This window comes from Pan paniscus, chromosome 1 (genome assembly GCF_029289425.2).
Source record: "Pan paniscus chromosome 1, NHGRI_mPanPan1-v2.0_pri, whole genome shotgun sequence".
Lineage (NCBI taxonomy): Eukaryota > Metazoa > Chordata > Mammalia > Primates > Hominidae > Pan > Pan paniscus.
Window position 1 is genome coordinate 198,748,001 of NC_073249.2, and position 17,065 is coordinate 198,765,065.

General features: G+C 44.7%; 1 protein-coding gene across 3 annotated transcripts in view; it reads left to right on the forward strand.

Moving 5' to 3' along the window:
* The first annotated feature begins 15,926 nt into the window (after positions 1–15,926).
* The window catches only part of EYA3 (EYA transcriptional coactivator and phosphatase 3), a 119,216-nt gene continuing 118,077 nt past the window's right edge, over positions 15,927–17,065 (forward strand). The window contains exon 1 of one of the 3 annotated variants that reach the window (XM_003828080.6): positions 15,927–17,003. The gene's annotated coding sequence lies outside the window, so the exon portion shown is untranslated. The remainder of the gene's footprint in view (positions 17,004–17,065) is intronic. The other 2 variants (XM_024929234.4, XM_055096108.2) reach the window with 2 other exon arrangements.

Below are 17,065 nucleotides of genomic sequence, written 5' to 3' on the forward strand. Positions count from 1 at the left end.
GCAGGGAGGGCCACGTGGGGCCCTCAGAACAGCCTCTCTGCCCATTGTTTCCCTACCTCCCACCCCCCAACTTCGGAATGACAAAGTTTCATCTGATGAAAGGAGGCAGTGGCTGGGGAGAAAGTAGAAGGGGCAACAGGAGAGGGAGCAACAGGAGAGAGGGTACCCTTCCACTTCCTTAGAGATGGGACCTCTCTTTTAAGATGCTTTTGGCAGTATTTCAAGCTGCTGATGGGCCCAAGAGGGAAGGAAACTGACATCATTCATACCTACACTGTGCCAGGCACATGGGCTTTCCAGACACTGTATCATGGAATCCTTGCTACATCCCTGAAAGAGAGAGACTCCTCATTTTATTTTATTTTATTTATTTATTTTTGAGACAGAGTCTTGGTCTGTTGCCCAGGCTGGAGTGCACTGGCATGATCTCGGCTCACTGCAATCTCTGCCTCCCGGGTTCAATTGATTCTCTTGCCTCAGCCTCCCGAATAGCTGGGATTACAGGTATGAGCCACCATGCCTGGCTAATTTTTTTTTTATTATTTTTTGTAGAGATGGAAGGCTTCACCATGTTGGTCAGGCTGGTCTCGAATTCCTGACCTCAAGTGATGTGCCTGCCTTGGCCTCCCAAAGTGTTGGGATTACAGGCGTGAGCCACCGCACCTGACCAAAACTCCCCATTTTGTAGCTGAGGAAACTGAAGCACAGCCAGCAAGGGCCAGGTCAGGCCCAGCTAACTTAAGAGTCCAGCCTCTAACCCCAGCCCATGTACCCCCATCCTTTATTGATTCTCCCAGGGGCTACTACCTACATTCAAGTCCTAAATGAAAATTGGTGAGCATCACAACAAAAATCCACTTGGAAATAAGTTTAATAAATGAAAAAGTCAGGCAGGCCAAACTCCTGATTCTGGGAGATCTGTATAATAGAAGAAGACTCATCAGTGACCTGGGAGTCCTCCCAGAGTTGGGATTCACTTCTAGAGAGAAAAAAAATATTTATTGACAAGAAAAGGCAGGAGATCTAGGCCCCAAACCAGAAGATGGGGATGAAAGTTAGGCTGGACAGACTATAGTGTGGGGATAACAATGAACAATGAAAGTAATGAGAATAGCAACTATTGTTTACTGAGTGCTTACGAGGTGCCAGGCACTGTAATACACACACACACACACACACATGCACACACACACACACGTTATATAGGTTAGTGCATTTTATCCTCACAGCAACCCCAACTAAATCTTATACACAGAAGCAGTGGTGAAGCAGACCAAAGTCTGTGCTTCTGTGTGTAAGAGTCTTCATCTTCAGGCTCCTCAACCTAAAAATACAAATGATAACCATGCCTTTTTAGTAGGGTTGTTGTGTAACGCTACTAAATGTAACCACTAGGCTTTACTAAGTCTCGGAGAATGGGAGTGGGAGAAATCTAGCCCTGGTAAATGACACAAACATAGAGAAGCAGGGCTTACAAAGTGCCATAACTTGGGAGGGTGGGGCATAGGGGTGGCTAGGGCTCATCCAGACCCAGATCTTGCAGGCAGCAGAGGTGACTCATGGGAACCTCGGAAGCTAGCAGTTGAGTGCTTTGTACCAAGTTTGCAAACAAAGCTCTTGGGTTCAGAGAGGGTGGAGAGATGCAGAGTCTATCAATATCCATTGGCCTCTCTCCGGATTGGCTCAGGAATCTGAGTGGGAGGAGCTTAGGTCTCAGGGATGGTGACGTGAGGCTGGACTAGGAAGCTGCAGCTCGCTGGGCTCCTTCACCTACAAGGTGCTCCTACCCCAGCGCTGGAGTCACACACTTGTGTTTGGATCCTGCCCTTCCCACCTCTGGGACTTCGACTTAAGATTTAACAACCTTGAGCCCCAGTTTTCTGTAAAGTGGAGAGAATCAGAATATATATAGCCAAATGATAGATAATAATTGTGCCCTTGGGAGAAGTCAGTGAGGCGCTGCATATGAAGGACTAACACAGTGCCTCGGATGCTGCATACTAGCAAATAGCAGCCAGATTATTGCCAGATTCCTATTCAGGGGAGCCGGAGAAGCTTTTTCTACTTTCCGCTTCCTTCTCCTCCCATTGCCTTCTTTGGTAGGGAAGTGGAATTGTATTCCAGAGGCAGAGTACATGTAATGCCTCTCTCACCTTTCATTCTTTTCACCTCTGAATGATTTTTATTAGTTTTGTAGTTCACAGCCCATTTCACAAAGTTGTAATTTGTCTCTTGCCTGGAGAATATTAAACTGTTACATAAAAGCAATAGATTTTTTTATGCTAGGAATTTTCACTATGCCGATTTTCTATGTCTTTTATAGATAAGACATTGGATCAGCCATGGTTCATTGATTGAAAACATCAGTGACCAATTCTGGTCTTAATAACAACAACAACAAAAATATTTTATTGGAAAGATATGGGATAGCTTACCGAAGGAAAGCTGAATGTCAAGCCTCAGAAAAAGCACACAGGGTAGCTCCAGGGATCTAGGTAGCAGGAAGTTTTGTTTGTTTGTTTGTTTTGTTTTGAAACAGGGTCTCACTCTGTCGCCCAGGCTGGAAGTGCAGTGGTGCAATCACGACTCACTGCAGCCTCAACCTCCTAGGTTCAGGTGGTCCTCCTGCCTCAGCCTCCTGAGTAGCTGGGACCACAGGTGCCACCATGTCTAGCTAATTTTTTTCTTTTGTATTATTTGTAGAGACAGGGTTTCACTATGTTGCCCAGGCTGGTCTCGAACTCCTAGGCTCAAGCAATCCTCCAGCCTTGGCCTCCAAAAATACTGGGATTAGAGGGGTGAGCCACCATACCCTGCCTCATAATATCTTCTAATTGCTAGTTCATTTTCAAATTTCCTCAATTGATAAAAGAATTTTTTTTTTGAGACAGAGTCTCGCTCTGTCGCCCAGGCTAGAGTGCAGTGGCGCAATCTTGGCTCACTGCAACTTCTGCCTCCTGGGTTTAAGCGATTCTCCTGCCTCAGCTGCCTGAGTAGCTGGGATTACAGGCATGCGCCACCACGCCTGGCTAATTTTTGTATTTTTAGTAGAGATAGGGTTTCACCATGTTGGTCAGGCTGGTCTCGAACTCCTGACCTCGTTATCCACCCGCCTCAGCCTCCCAAAGTGCTGGGATTACAGGCGTGAACCATCATACCCGGCCTAAGAATGTATTTTGTAGACTTTTTCCCAAATCGAGATTGTATCAAAGCTCACTCATTGCAATTTGTTATTGGGTCTCTTTACTCTCTTTTAGTCTAAATCCCCTCCATTTGTGGATTTTTCATGATATTGACATTTTGAAGAGTTTAGGCTAGCTGTCATGTAAAAAATTTTTACATTTTTTTGGTATAGTATTTTTTATTGCGGTAAAATATGCATAAGATTACAGTTTTAACTATTTTAAAGTGTACAAATCAGTGGCATTAAGTACATTTACAATGTTGTACAACCATCACCACTATCAATTTCTGGAACTTTTTTTTTTTTTTTTGAGATGGAGTCTTGCTCTGTCGCCAGGCTGGAGTGCAGTGGTGTGATCTCGGCTCACTGCAACCTCCACCTCCCGGGTTCAAGCGATTCTCCTGCCTCAGCCTCCTGAGTAGCTGGGACTACAGGCACGCGCCACTACACAGCTAATTTTTGTGTTTTTAGTAGAAACAGGGTTTCATCATATTGGCTAGGATGGTCTCAGTCTCTTGACTTCGTGATCTGTCTGCCTCGGCCTCCCAAAATGTTGGGATTACAGATGTGAGCCACCACGCCCTGCCAATTTCTGGAACTTTTTTTTATCATCACGAACTAAAACTCTGTACCACTAAACAATAACCCTCCATTACTCCCTACCTCTAGCTTCTGGGAACCTTTATTCTACCATCTGTATCTATGAATTTGCCTATTTTAGGTACCTCGTGTAAGTGGAATCATATATGTCCCTTTGTATTTGGCTTATTTCATTTAGCATAATGAATGTTTTCAAGTTTCAGCCGTGTTGTAGCATGTATCAGACTTTCATTCTCCGCATTGCTTTTTTTTTTTTTTTTTGAGACAGAGTCTCAATCTGCTGCCCAGGCTGGAGCTCAATGGTGTGATCTTGGCTCACTGCAACCTCCACCTCCCAGGTTCAAGCCATTCTCCTGCCTCAGCCTCCCAAGTAGCTGGGACTACAGGCATGCGCCACCACGCCCAGCTAATTTTTGTATTTTAGTAGAGACGGGGTTTCACCGTGTTGGCCAGGCTAGTCTTGAATGCCTGACCTCAAGTGATCCACCTGCCTTGGCCTCCCGAAGTGCTGGGATTACAGGTGTGAGCCACTGCACCCGGCCTGCATTGCTCTTTAAAGTTAATTTATTTGAGTCTTATATTTATTTTCTTATAACTTTTTAAACTTTTTTTTTTAACATGAAGGAATGCATTTAGATGTATTCCCAAATTTAAGAAAATCTGTCTAGACTTTTATGCTGGCCAAGTTAATTAGATTTAGATTAGTGAGCTCATAGTGAGTGGGTTAATTTATCACCAAGTTGGAGTAAAATTAACCTTCCAAAACAAACATAGTTTATAGCTTTGAATGAATAACCACCATTTCCTATACCAAACATTCTTTTAAAAATGTAGTTTCCTATAATAAAAATTAATAGCCTCAGGATTACAAGTAAATACTCGCTGGGATTATTAAAACAAGCATTTCAATAGTATAGAAAAGCTCTTTGTCTTTTTAATTAAAAGACTTAGTCTATTTTTATGATGACATAGTTCAGAATTCTTTTAGATGTATCTTAAATTTTATGGTAACTCTTATGTAGAAATTCACTAACCCTCGGCCTTGTCTTTTTATTTTTTTTTGAGAAGGAGTCTTGCTCTGTTGCCCAGACTGGAGTCCAGTGGCGCGACCTCGGCTCACTGCAAGCTCCACCTCCTAGGTTCATGCCACTCTCCTGCCTCGGCCTCCCGAGTAGCTGGGACTACAGGCGCCTGCCACCACACCCGGCTAATTTTTTGTATTTTTAGTAGAGACGGGGTTTCACCGTGTTAGCCAGGATGGTCTCGATCTCCTGACCTCGTGATCTGCCTGCCTCGGCCTCGCAAAGTGCTGGGATTACAGGCATGAGCCACCGTGCCCGGCCTTACCCTCGGCCTTGTCTTTCTAAACAAAGCAGGCTGGATAATTTAGTGCTTGGCATTCTCTAAAGCACTTAGGTGAATAGCATGTCAAGTTTCTTGATAAAGATCAGGACTTTGAGGTTTATTATAATTTTTTTCTACATCTCTATACTCATGAAAGCTTCATAGTATAGATTTTTTGTTGTAGTTATTGTTGAGATGGAGTTTCGCTCTTGTCGCCCAGGCTGGAGGGCAATGGAACGATCTCAGCTCACTGCAACCTCTGCCTTCTAGGTTCAAGCAATTCTCCTGCCTCAGTCTAGGATTACAGGCACCTGCCACCAAGCCCAGCTAATTTTCGTATTTTTAGTAGAGACAGGATTTCACCATGTTGGCCAGGCTGGTCTTGAACTCCTGGCCTCAAGAGATCCACCCATCTCGGCCTCCCAAAGAGTTGGGATTACAGACATGAGCCACCATGTCCAGCCCATAGCATAGCTTTTATAAGTCCATTGTTTTCTGATTTTTAATCACTTACATATGTATGTATCTGTCATAATTATAAACACTTTACATGTATTTGTTATTTAACTCTATGAGATAAAGGCTTTTCTTTTTTTGGTGCATTTAAATTTTATTTGAAATTTTATTTTTATTTATTTATTTTTGAGCAGAGTTTTGCTCTGTCGCCCAGGCTGGAGTGCAGTGGAGTGATCTCAGTTCACTGCAACCTCTGCCTCCTGGGTTCAAGAGATTCTTCTGCCTCAGCCTCCCGAGCAGGTGGGATTACAGGCATGTACCACCACGCCCAGCTAATTTTTGTATTTTTAGTAGAGACGGGGTTTCACTGTGTTGGCCAGGCTGGTTTAGCTAACACACCTTATGTAATCCACTTGCCTTGGCCTCCCAAAGTGCTGGGATTACAGGCATGAGCCACTGCACACAGCCAGTGCTGTTTTAAATCTCCATTTTACATGTGTGAAAACTGAGGCACTGGCCGGGCACTGTGGCTCATGCCTATAATCCCAGCACTTTGGGAGGCTGAGGCGGGCAGATAACCTGAGGTTGGGAGTCCGAGACCAGCCTGACCAACATGGGAAACCCCGTCCCTTCTAAAAATACAAAATTAGCTGGGTGTGGTGCCACATGCCTGTAATCCCAGCTACTCGGGAGGCTGAGACAGAAGAATTGCTTGAACCCGGGAGGCGGAGGTTGCGGTGAGCCAAGATCATGCCATTGCACTCCAGCCTGGGCAACAAGAGTGAAACTCAGTCTCAAAAAAAAAAAAAAAAGAAAGAAAGAAAGAAATACTGAAAACTGAGGCACTGAGCAATACTCGACCTGTCCAAGTGCGCACAACTATAAGTGGGAGAGTCAGGATTCAAACACAATCTGTTTCCAGAGCCCTTGAAAGTCTATACATTCTTACTATGGGGGAAGAAAAAGAAAGAAAGAAAAAAAAAAGCGAAGTTGACAGAATATATGACATGGTCCCTTCTATCTACAAGAAACATCTATTATTAACAGTTTGTTGTTGTTGTTGTTGTTGTTCTTGTTTTTTGTTTTTTTTGAGACAGAGCCTTGCTGTGTTGCCCAGGTTGGAGGGCAATGGTGTGATCTTGGCTCACTGCAACCTCTGCTTCCTGGGTTTAAGCAATTCACCCGCCTCAGCCTCCTGAGTAGCTGAGATTACAGGCATGCGCCACCATGGCTGGTTGGTTTTTGTATTTTTAGTAGAGATGGGGTTTCACCATGTTGGCCAGGTGGGTCTTGAACTCCTGACCTCAGGTGATTCACCCACCTCGGCCTCCCAAAGTGCTGGGATAACAGGTGTGAACCACCATGGTTGGCCAACAGTTTATGTTTTAACTTTAAATCTAATTATAGAGTACAAATACACAGATAATGGCATTCTTGGGGGAAGGTATAACCATAATTTTTTTTTTTTTGAGATGGAGTCTCGCTCTGTTGCCCAGGCTGGAGTGCAGTGGCACGATCCTGCTCACTGCAACCTCCGCCTCCTGGGTTCAATTGATTCTTTTGCCTCAGCCTCCCGAGTAGAGTAGCTGGGACTACAGGCGTGTGCCACAATGCCTGGCTAGGTTTTGTAATTTTAGTACAGACAGGGTTTCACCATGTTGGCCAGGCTGGTCTCAAACTCCTGACCTCAAGTGATCCACCCACCTTGGCCTCCCAAAGTGCTGGGATTACAGGCATTAGCCATGGCACCCGGCCAGTATAGCCATGATTAAAAGCAAATATGAATCCATCATCTGGTTGGCAGGAAACTTCCAGGCAACCTAAGTTTGACACAGCTCACTCTCTGGAATTGGACAGTGATACAGGCCCCTGCTAACTCAACTAACTCAGCTTAGTTATGGGCAGCTGACAACTGCTCCGCACAGCAGCGGCCACCTGAACAGGAGGGGAACCAAGAGTAGGAACAGGAGGCAAGAGTGGGTCAGTCTAGTGCTCAACAGGGCAAAGGCAGGGGCAGAAACCAGGTATCGCAGATGAGTCAGCCAGAAAAGATAATCCAGCACCAGCAGGGCAAAGGGCTGGTCTGTGGGTCTTGTGTTGGCCATGAGGACAGTTCACAGTTATGCGGAGTCCCAAGGCTGTGCCAAAACAGCTGTTACTGGTCATGTGCAAGAAGATACTGTCTCAAGTGTTTTAATCAAAATAGAAAGGCATCCTGGTAGGAGGGTGTTGAACATGGCATGGGTATAGCCGTGTGTGGGAATCAGGCATCCAGAAATGGCCAAAGTGGAGCCACTGCAAATAGTACAAGAATGAATATACACAATGACTTAGGTCAGCAGTTCTCAAATGTTTTGATATCAGGATCCCTTAATGCTGTTAAAAATTACTTGTGACCCTGATGGCTGGATGTGGTGGCTCACGCCTGTAATCCCAGCACTTTGGGAGGCCGAGGTGGGTGGATCACCTGAGGTCATGAGTTCGAGACCAGCCTGGCCAATACGGTGAAACCCCATCTCTACTAAAAAAAACCAAAAAGCAATAAACAAAAAATTAGCTGGATGCGGTGGCATGTGCCTGTAATCCCAGCTACTCAGGAGGCTGAGGCATGAGAATTGCTTGAACCCAGGAGGCAGAGGCTGCAGTGAGCTGAGATCGCACCATTGCACTCCAGCCTGGGCAACAGAAGGAGACTCCGTCTCAAAAAAAAAAAAAAAAAAAAAAAAAAATTACTGGTGACCCCAAAGAGCTTTTGTTTATATGATTACAGCTATTTATATTTTCTCCTTTAGAGATTAAAATTGAGGAATTTTGAAAATGCAAGAATATACCAGCACACATTCCATTAGCCATTAGCAATGAATCAGCACATAGCCCCTGGAAAATTCCACCACACTTTTGAAAGAATGAGAGTGAAAAAGGCAAATAATGAGTTAGTGTCATTTTTAAAGTAGTTTTGATTTCACTTACTCCCTGTTAGTGTCTTGGAGGTCTCCAGGAGGTCCCCAGACCATACTTTGAGAACTACTAGTCTAAATAATATATAGTAGGCTGGGCGCCACCTAGCACTTTGGGAGGCCGAGGCGGGCGGATCACATGAGGTCAGGAGTTCAAGACCAGCCTGGCCAAGATGGTGAAACCCCATCTCTACTAAAAATACAAAAATTAGCAGGGCATGGTGGTGCATGCCTGTAGTCCCAGGTACTCAGGAGGCTGAGGCAGGAGAATCGCTTGAACCTGGGAGGTGGAGGTTGCAGTGAACCGAGATTGCACCACTGCACTCCAGCCTGGGAAACAGAGTGGGACTGTCAAAAAAAAAAAAGAAAGAAGAAGAAGAAGAAGGAGAAGGAGAAGGAGAAGAAGAAGAAGACTGGGTAAGTACTGTTTTTGCAAGCCATCATTGCTGCTAGTAACTTTCATTCATTCATTTTTTTCTTTTTTTTTTTTTTTTTGAAGACAGAGTCTCACTCTGTTATCCAGGCCGGAGTGCCGTGGCGCTCTCTTGGCTCACTGCAACCTCCACCTCCCAGGTTCAAGTGATTCTTGTGCCTCAGCCATCCGGGTAATTAGGATTACAGGCGCTTGCCACCACGGCTGGCTAATTTTTGTATTTTTAGCAGAGACAGGGTTTTGCCATGTTGCCCAGGCTGGTGTTGAACTCCTGGCCTCAAGAGATCCACCCAAAGTGCTGGGATTCCAGTTGTGAGACACTGCACCCGGCCTATTGCTGCTACTACCTTTCAAGACTCAGAGAGACTAGAAACTGAAATTCTGGGCTGGGTTTGGTGGCTCACACCTGGAATCCCAGCACTTTGGGAGGCTGAGGTGGGTGGATCATTTGAGGTCAGGAGTTTGAGACCAGCCTGGCCAACATGGTGAAACCCCATCTCTACTAAAAATATAAAAATTAGCCGGGTGTGGTGGCAGGTGCCTGTAATCCCAGTTACTTGAGAGGCTGAGGCAGGAGAATCACTTAAACCTGGGAGGTGGAGGTTGCAGTGAGCTGAGATCGTGTCATTACACTCCAGCCTGGGACACAAGAGTGAAACTCCTTCTCAAAACAAAACAAAACAAAACAAACTGATATTCTGCCTCAGAAAAACCCCATGTCTCCAGCAATGATCATATTGGCCAACAGAAACAGCCAAGTGCAGGAAAATGGCTTCTTCCTCATTTCTACCTTACAAATCTTACCTAAGTACATCTAATGGACCATATCTAGTTCTCACCCAGAATCCTACGTGGATGGGAGCCTGTGAAATGCCATTTATAAACTTCCACCTCTGCAGTATGGGAAGGTTCACTAGAATGAAGTAGGAAAGAGTGTTAAGTCCCAGTTGAACACATTCAACACACATTTCTGTCTACGGGTTGATTAGAATGTGAGCTCCATGAGGGCAGGGAGTTTAGCCTGATTTATGGTGTTTTTGTTTTGTTTCATTTTTGAGACACGGTCTCACTCTGTCACCCAGGCTGGACTGTAGTGACGCAATCATAGGTCACTGCAGACTTGAACTCCTGGGGTCAAGCAATTCTTCCACCTCAGCTTCCTGAGTAGCTGAGACTACAGGCATGTGCCACCATGCCTGGCTTTTTTTATTTTTCTTCTTTTTTGTGGAGACAGGGTGTCAGTATGTTGATCAGGCTGATCATGAATTCCTGGCCTCAAGCAATCCCTCTGCCTCAGCCTCCCAAAGTGTTGTGTACAGGTGTGAGCCACTACACGCAGCTGATTTGTTTTTTTACCATGTCCTCAGAGTCTGGAATTTTACAAAGTAGTTGCTGAGTAAACAGGTAGATACAAATCAAGATGAACTTTTCCGCAGGAGCTCTTATCATGAACATCAGACAGATAACAGTTACTCGAACAATAGTTTTGGGGAGGTAAAAAAAAAAGTCAGATACAGAGTGTAAATAAACTACACTGTAGTGAATTAAACTTGGCTGCAAATTACTACACTGTAGTGAATTAAACTTGGCTGCAAATTATTTGACATTCTTCATATTACAAAGTGGAGTCTATGTCGCCTCCCTTGAATCTAGGAGATTTCTATGACTGCTTTGACCAATAGACTAAAATGGAAGTGATGCTGTGCCTCTTTCCAGGCTGGACTTAAAAGAATGGCAGCTTCCACAACCTGTCTTTATGGATCCGTGAGCTGCCATGTGAAAAGTTCAGCTACCCTAATAGACCACGTGGAAAGGCTCTGAGACTACATGCATTGGGGCGAGCTGAACCCAGCCTTTCAGTGTCAGGCATATGTATTGGACCCTCCAGACTAACCTGGCTGCAAGCTAGAATGCCATCAACTGACTGGTTGATACAGTATGGAACAGAGAAATCACCCAGCTGAGCCCTGCCCAAATTCCTGACTCAAAAAGTGTGAGATATAATATAGTGGTTGTTGTTTTAAGCCACTGAGTTTTGGGATAGTTCGTTATGTATTTACAGATCACCAGAGTGCATGCTTAGTGTGGTCTTGGTGAATACAAAGCTGACTGTGGTAAGGATGGAGAAAATGTCCTATTTACGTCTCATGTCGATTTCCACAGTTATAGTTTTAATCCATGGTTACAGGTTTTTTGTTTGTTTGTTTGGACAGAGTCTGGCTCCATCACCCAGGCTGGAGTACAGTGGTGCATTCTCGGCTCACTGCAACCTCCGCCTCCTGGGTTCAAGCGATTCTTGTGTTTCAGCCTCCTGAGTAGCTGGGATTACAGGCGCATGCCACCATGCCCAGCTAATTTTTGTATTTTTAGTAGAGACAGGGGATCTCACTATGTTGCCCAGGCTGGTCTCAAACTCCCAGTCTCCAGTGATCCACCCGCTTTGGCCTCCCAAAGTGTTGGGATTATAGGCATGAGCCACTGCACCTGGCACATGGTTACGGTTTTATAGCATGCATTCCTGTAAGGTGTTCCTAAAACACTCAAGTTTTGTTCAAGACACATTCTCTATAAAGCAAGCAAGAGATCTTGGATGTTGCTAAATGATATTGATTTGCTGGAAAAATATCAACAGTAGTAATGATGATATGGAAAAGATGCCTGTGGGTAAAGATACTATACTCAGGAAACTGGAAATGCTTTGCTCTGAAGGTAGCAATGGTTACTAAATATCTTACAAATTTGAATTTATTCTATTCCAAAGGCGTTTTGCTGGTGAAAGTTTGAACAAAACTGTGAAAAAGACTTTAGTAATCTCCATGCAGGGTCAAGTAGGCAAAAGTGACCCATGTCTTTATTACAGTGATGACTAGATTCCTACAGATTTTAAACATTATTAATCTATTTATTTGTGGTAAAAACACATATCATAAAATTTACCAACTTAACCATTTTTAATTATACAGTTTAGTAGTGTTAAGTATATTTGCTTTCTATGAAACAGATCTCAACCTTTTCATCTTGGAGAACTGAAACTCTATACTCATTAAAGAAACTCCCTTTTGTCCTTTCTCCCCAACCCTTTATATCCACCATTCTACTTTCCATATCTATGAATTTGACTAATTTATATAACTCATATCAGTGGAATCATACGGTATTTTTCCTTTTGTGAGTGGCTTATTTCATTTAGCATAATGTCCTCAAGATTTATTCATGTTGTAGCATGTGTACATGCTCTTTTTTTTTTTTTTGGTGGAGTCTTGCTCTGTCACCAGGCTGGAGTGCAATGGTGTGATCTCAGCTCACTGCAACCTCCGCCTCCTGGGTTCAATCGATTCTCCTACCTCAGCCTCCTGAGTAGCTGGGACTACAGGCACATGCCACCATGCCCAGCTAATTTTTGTATTTTTAATAGAAACAAGGTTTCACCATGTTGGCCAGGATGGTCTCGATCTCTTGACCTCGTGATCCACCCGCCTCAGCATCCCAAAGTGCTGGGATTACAGGCATGAGCCACTGCACCCAGACAGAATTTCCTGCCTTTTTAAGGTTGCATAGTATTCCATTGTATGTATACCAAATTTGTTTATACATTCATCCATCAATGAACATTTGGGTTGCTTCCATCTCTTAGCTATTGTGAATAGTGCTGTCGTGAACATGGGTGTGCAAATATCTCTTGGAGATCCTGCTTTCAATTCTTAGGGATATATACCCAGAAGGGGATTCCTGGATCATACGTTAGTTCTATTTTCAATTTTTTTCAGGAACCACCATATGGCTTTCCATAAGGTTGCACCATTTTACAATCCTACCAACTACTGATTGCTTTTAGAAGCTCAACGATCATGTATATCATAAGAAATTGCCTCAAGTACAATATAGAACATCAACAGAAATAAAATCCAGACCATTGTACTTCATATATGTCAATCAGGAGGGTTTAAATTAATAGCTATTATAAAACACTGATCATATATTCATCATGTCTTTTCAAAATGGAAATATATAAATTAGAGTTCTTATTTTTATTATTTTATTTTATTTTTATATATTTGTTTATTTTTCGAGACAGAGTCTCTCACTCTGTCACCCAGGCTGGAGTGTAGTGGTGCCATCTCGGCTTAATGCAAGCTCTGCCTCCTGTGATTCTCATGCCTCAGCCTGCTAACTAGCTGGGACTACAGGTGCCTGCCACCACACCTGGCTAATTTTTGTATGTTTTGTAGAGATGAGGTTTCACCATATTGGCCAGGCTGATAATGAACTCCTGACCTCAGGTGATCTGCCTGCCTCAGCCTCCCAAAGTGCTAGGATTACAGATGGGAGCCACCGTGCCCGGCCTTTGGATATTATTATTATTATTATTATTATTATTATTATTTTGGAGACAGAGTCTCACTCTGTAGCTCAGGCTGGAGTGCAGTGGCACGATCTCAGCTCACTGCAACCTCCGTCTCCCAGGTCCTGGTTAAAGCAATTCTCTTGCCTCAGCCTCTCGAGAAGCTGGGATTACAGGCACGTGCCACCATGCCCAGCTAATTTTTGTATTTTTAGTAGAGACAGGGTTTCACCATGTCGGCCAGGATGGTCTCGATCTCTTGACATCATGATCCACCTGCCTCGGCCTCCCAAAGTGCTGGGATTATAGGCGTGAGCCACCACGCCCAGCCTGGATTTTATTCTTAAATGACTGTAAAGACACTGGAGCACCAGCAAGGTACAGCTTCTGCTCTGGGGAGGAATTTGCATGCTTTCTTGTAGCTCTGTTTTAGAACCATAGCTGTCACATAATGATATTTTGGTAAATGATAGAATGCATATATGATGGTGGTCCCATAAGATTATTTAATATTTTTACTGTACCTTTTCTATGTTTTTATATGTTTAAATACACAAATACTTGCCATTGTGTTACAATTGCCTACAGTATTCAGTACAGTCATATGCTGTACAGATTTATAGCCTAGGAGCAATAGGTTATACCATATAGCTTAGGTGTGTATAAGTCCATTTTACGATGTTCGCACAATGATGAAACTACCTAATGAGGGATTTCTCAGAACATATTCCTGTCCTTAAACAGAGTGTATATGTATGTAAATGCTTTAGGCATAACTTTTCTGGAGCTATTGCATTGATTACTCATGGGCTCCCTCTGGTGGAGGTGGTGACTCAGTTTGCAGGGTTTCAGATCAGGAAAACCAAAGTAAATGAGCAATTTAGCCCTTCATTCAACAAACATTTACTGAGTGCCTACAGTGTGCCAGGCTCCATTCTGGTGCTGAAAAACATCCGTGAACAAATCGGACAAACATCCATGGACTGATGGAGCTTACATTCTGGCAGGGGGAGAGAGACACTAAGCCAAATTTACAAGCAACTTGTTGGATGGGAAAGTACAAAGAGGATGGTAGTGTTCCAATTTTTAATGTAGCGTCAGGGAAGATCTCATTGAGAAAGTGACATGTGAATAAAGATGTAAATGAGGTGAGCGGATGAATGATGCAGGTATCTGGGGGAAGAGCACTCCAGGCAGATGGATTAAAAAGCACAAAGGCCCTGAGCCTACCTGTAGTTTTGAGGAATGGCAGAGGCCAGTGTGCTTTAAGGGGAAGGATGACAGAAGGAGTAGGAGTTGAGGTTAGAGCAGAGCTGTACTGGAGGTGTCAAATCTTGAGGGTCCTGTAGGCCAATGTAAGGATTTTGGTTTTTACTCTGAAATAGGAATGCATTGGAGGAAGGACATGATCTAATTAGGGTTTTAACAGGAGCCCATTGCTACTATATTAACAGATTGTGGGGGCCGGGCGTGGAGGCTCACACCTGTAATCCCAGCACTTTGGGAGGCTGAGGTGGGTGGATCACTTGAGGCCAGGAGTTCAAGACCAGCCTGGCCAACATGGCAAAACCCTGTCTCTACTAAAAATATAACAATTAGCTGGGCGTGCTGGCGGGCGCCTGTAATCCCAGCTATTCAGGAGGCTGAGGCAGGAGAACCCAGGAGGCAGAGGTTGCGGTGAGCCAAGATCAGGCCACTACATTCTAGCCTGAGTGACAGAGGGAGACTGTCTGAAAAAAAAAAAAAAGATTGTGGGAAGGCAAGAGTATAAATAGGGCACTCACAGTCACTGACTGACTGGTTTATATCAACGGAGGCAGTAAATGGTCAGGTTGTGGACAGATTTTGAAGGCAGATCTTGCAGAACTTGCTGATGGAGTACATGTGGGATGTGAGAGAGGAGTTAAGGATCTTAGTAAATGATGTTGCTTAGTACATTGTTGTCATCGGAAGAGGTGATCAAATATACAGTCAAAAAATGTAGAAAAATAGTTTTTTTTCTGGATTTTGTTATTCGTGGTATTTGTGAGCTAATAAAAATGTTTGTAATTTTTCTCATTATAAAAGGTTCACTTTTATATCTAATATTGTATTTGTAATTTTGGATTTTTTTTTTTTTTTTTTAGACAGTCTCGCTCTGTTGCCCAGGCTGGAGTGCAGTGGCATAATCATAACTCACCACAGCCTCTACCTCCTGGGCTCAGTTAGGTGCGTGCCACCACACCTGGCTAATTTTTCTGGGGTTTTTTTGTTGTTGTTTTGCTTTGTTTGTTTTGTAGAGACAGGGTCTAATTTTGTTGCCCAGGTGATCTCCAACTCCGGGGCTCAAGCAACCCGTCGACCTCGGCGTCCCAAAGTGCTAGGATTTCAGGCATGAGCCACTGTGCCTGGCCTTGATTATTTTAAAGAGGGCCCCCCAATTGAATAAACGTCAAGTCTCCACAAAGCCTGAATTCAACCTTGCTTCTAGCCCATACTTGGGTTGTAATTTAAAATTAACGAAACATTTAAGAATTTTGCTTCCGAAAACAGTGTGCACCAAGTGAATTGTAAGCTTAATATAATATTAAGAATAAACTAAATTTGGGGATAAAAAGATCACCTTGGGGCCAGGTGTGATGGCTCACGCCTGTAATCCCAGCACTTTGGGAGGCCAAGGGATCAACCGAGCTCCAGAGTTGGAGACCAGCCTGGGCAACATGGCGAAACCCCGTCTCTACCGAAAAATACAAAAATTAGCCGGGCGTGGTGGCGCGCGCCGGTAGTCTTAGCTACTCGGGAGGCTGAGGTGGGAGGATCACTTGAACCCAGGAGGCGGGGGTTGCAGTGAGCCGAGATCGCGCCACTGCACTCCAGCCTGGGCGACAGAGCGAGGCTCTGTGTCAAAAGAAAAAAAAAAGGGATGGGCACGGTGGCTCACGCCTGTAATCTCAGCACTTTGGGAGGCCCAGGCGGGCGGATCACCTGAGGTCGGGAGTTCAAGACCAGCCTGACCAACATGGAAAAACCCAGTCTCTACTAAAACTACAAAATTAGCCGGGCGTGGTGGCACATGCCTGTAATCCCAGCTACTCGAAAGGCTGAGGCAGGAGGGTCGCTTGAACCCGGGAGGCGGAGGTTGCAGTGAGCCGAGATCGCGCCATTGCACTCCAGCCTGGGCAACAAGAGCGAAACTCCGTCTCAAAAAAAAAAAAAAAAAAAAAAGATCACCTTGGGCTAGCCTCCCAAATGTCTTCCAAAACTTCCCACTCATTCTCCTTCCCAGTTTTTCTAAATCTACCAAATGCACCCAACACTTCTTACGTTCCTTTTAGCCAGGTGGGGATTACGCGCATTTTTAAAGACCGCCTTAAAAGTGAAGGCTGTACGGTCAGGACTGCCTAGCGCTCACCCAGAAGCTGCCTGTCTCCGAGGCACTGAGAGGGGCGTGGCCATGGGCGTGGCTCGCCGGGCCGGCGGAGTGGGCGGAGCCTAAGCGCTTCCCCGCCCGGTCAGACTCAACACATGCGCCCAGAGGTTTCTAGTGGAACGAGGTGTGGATTGTGAGGTGACTCTGGCCGCTTACTTCCGGTTCCTAGCGATGCGCATCCGGGTCACGCTAACGCCGCGGTTTCCTCCGCTCGATTGGTTCTACTGTGGGTCTGGACTGGTCTCCATGTCCTGTTGTGGGGCTTTTACAGCCTTTGGGTGAGTCTCCGCTGCCAACAGGGTCTGAGCGCAGCCGGGCGAGCACAGCGTGAAGGGGGATG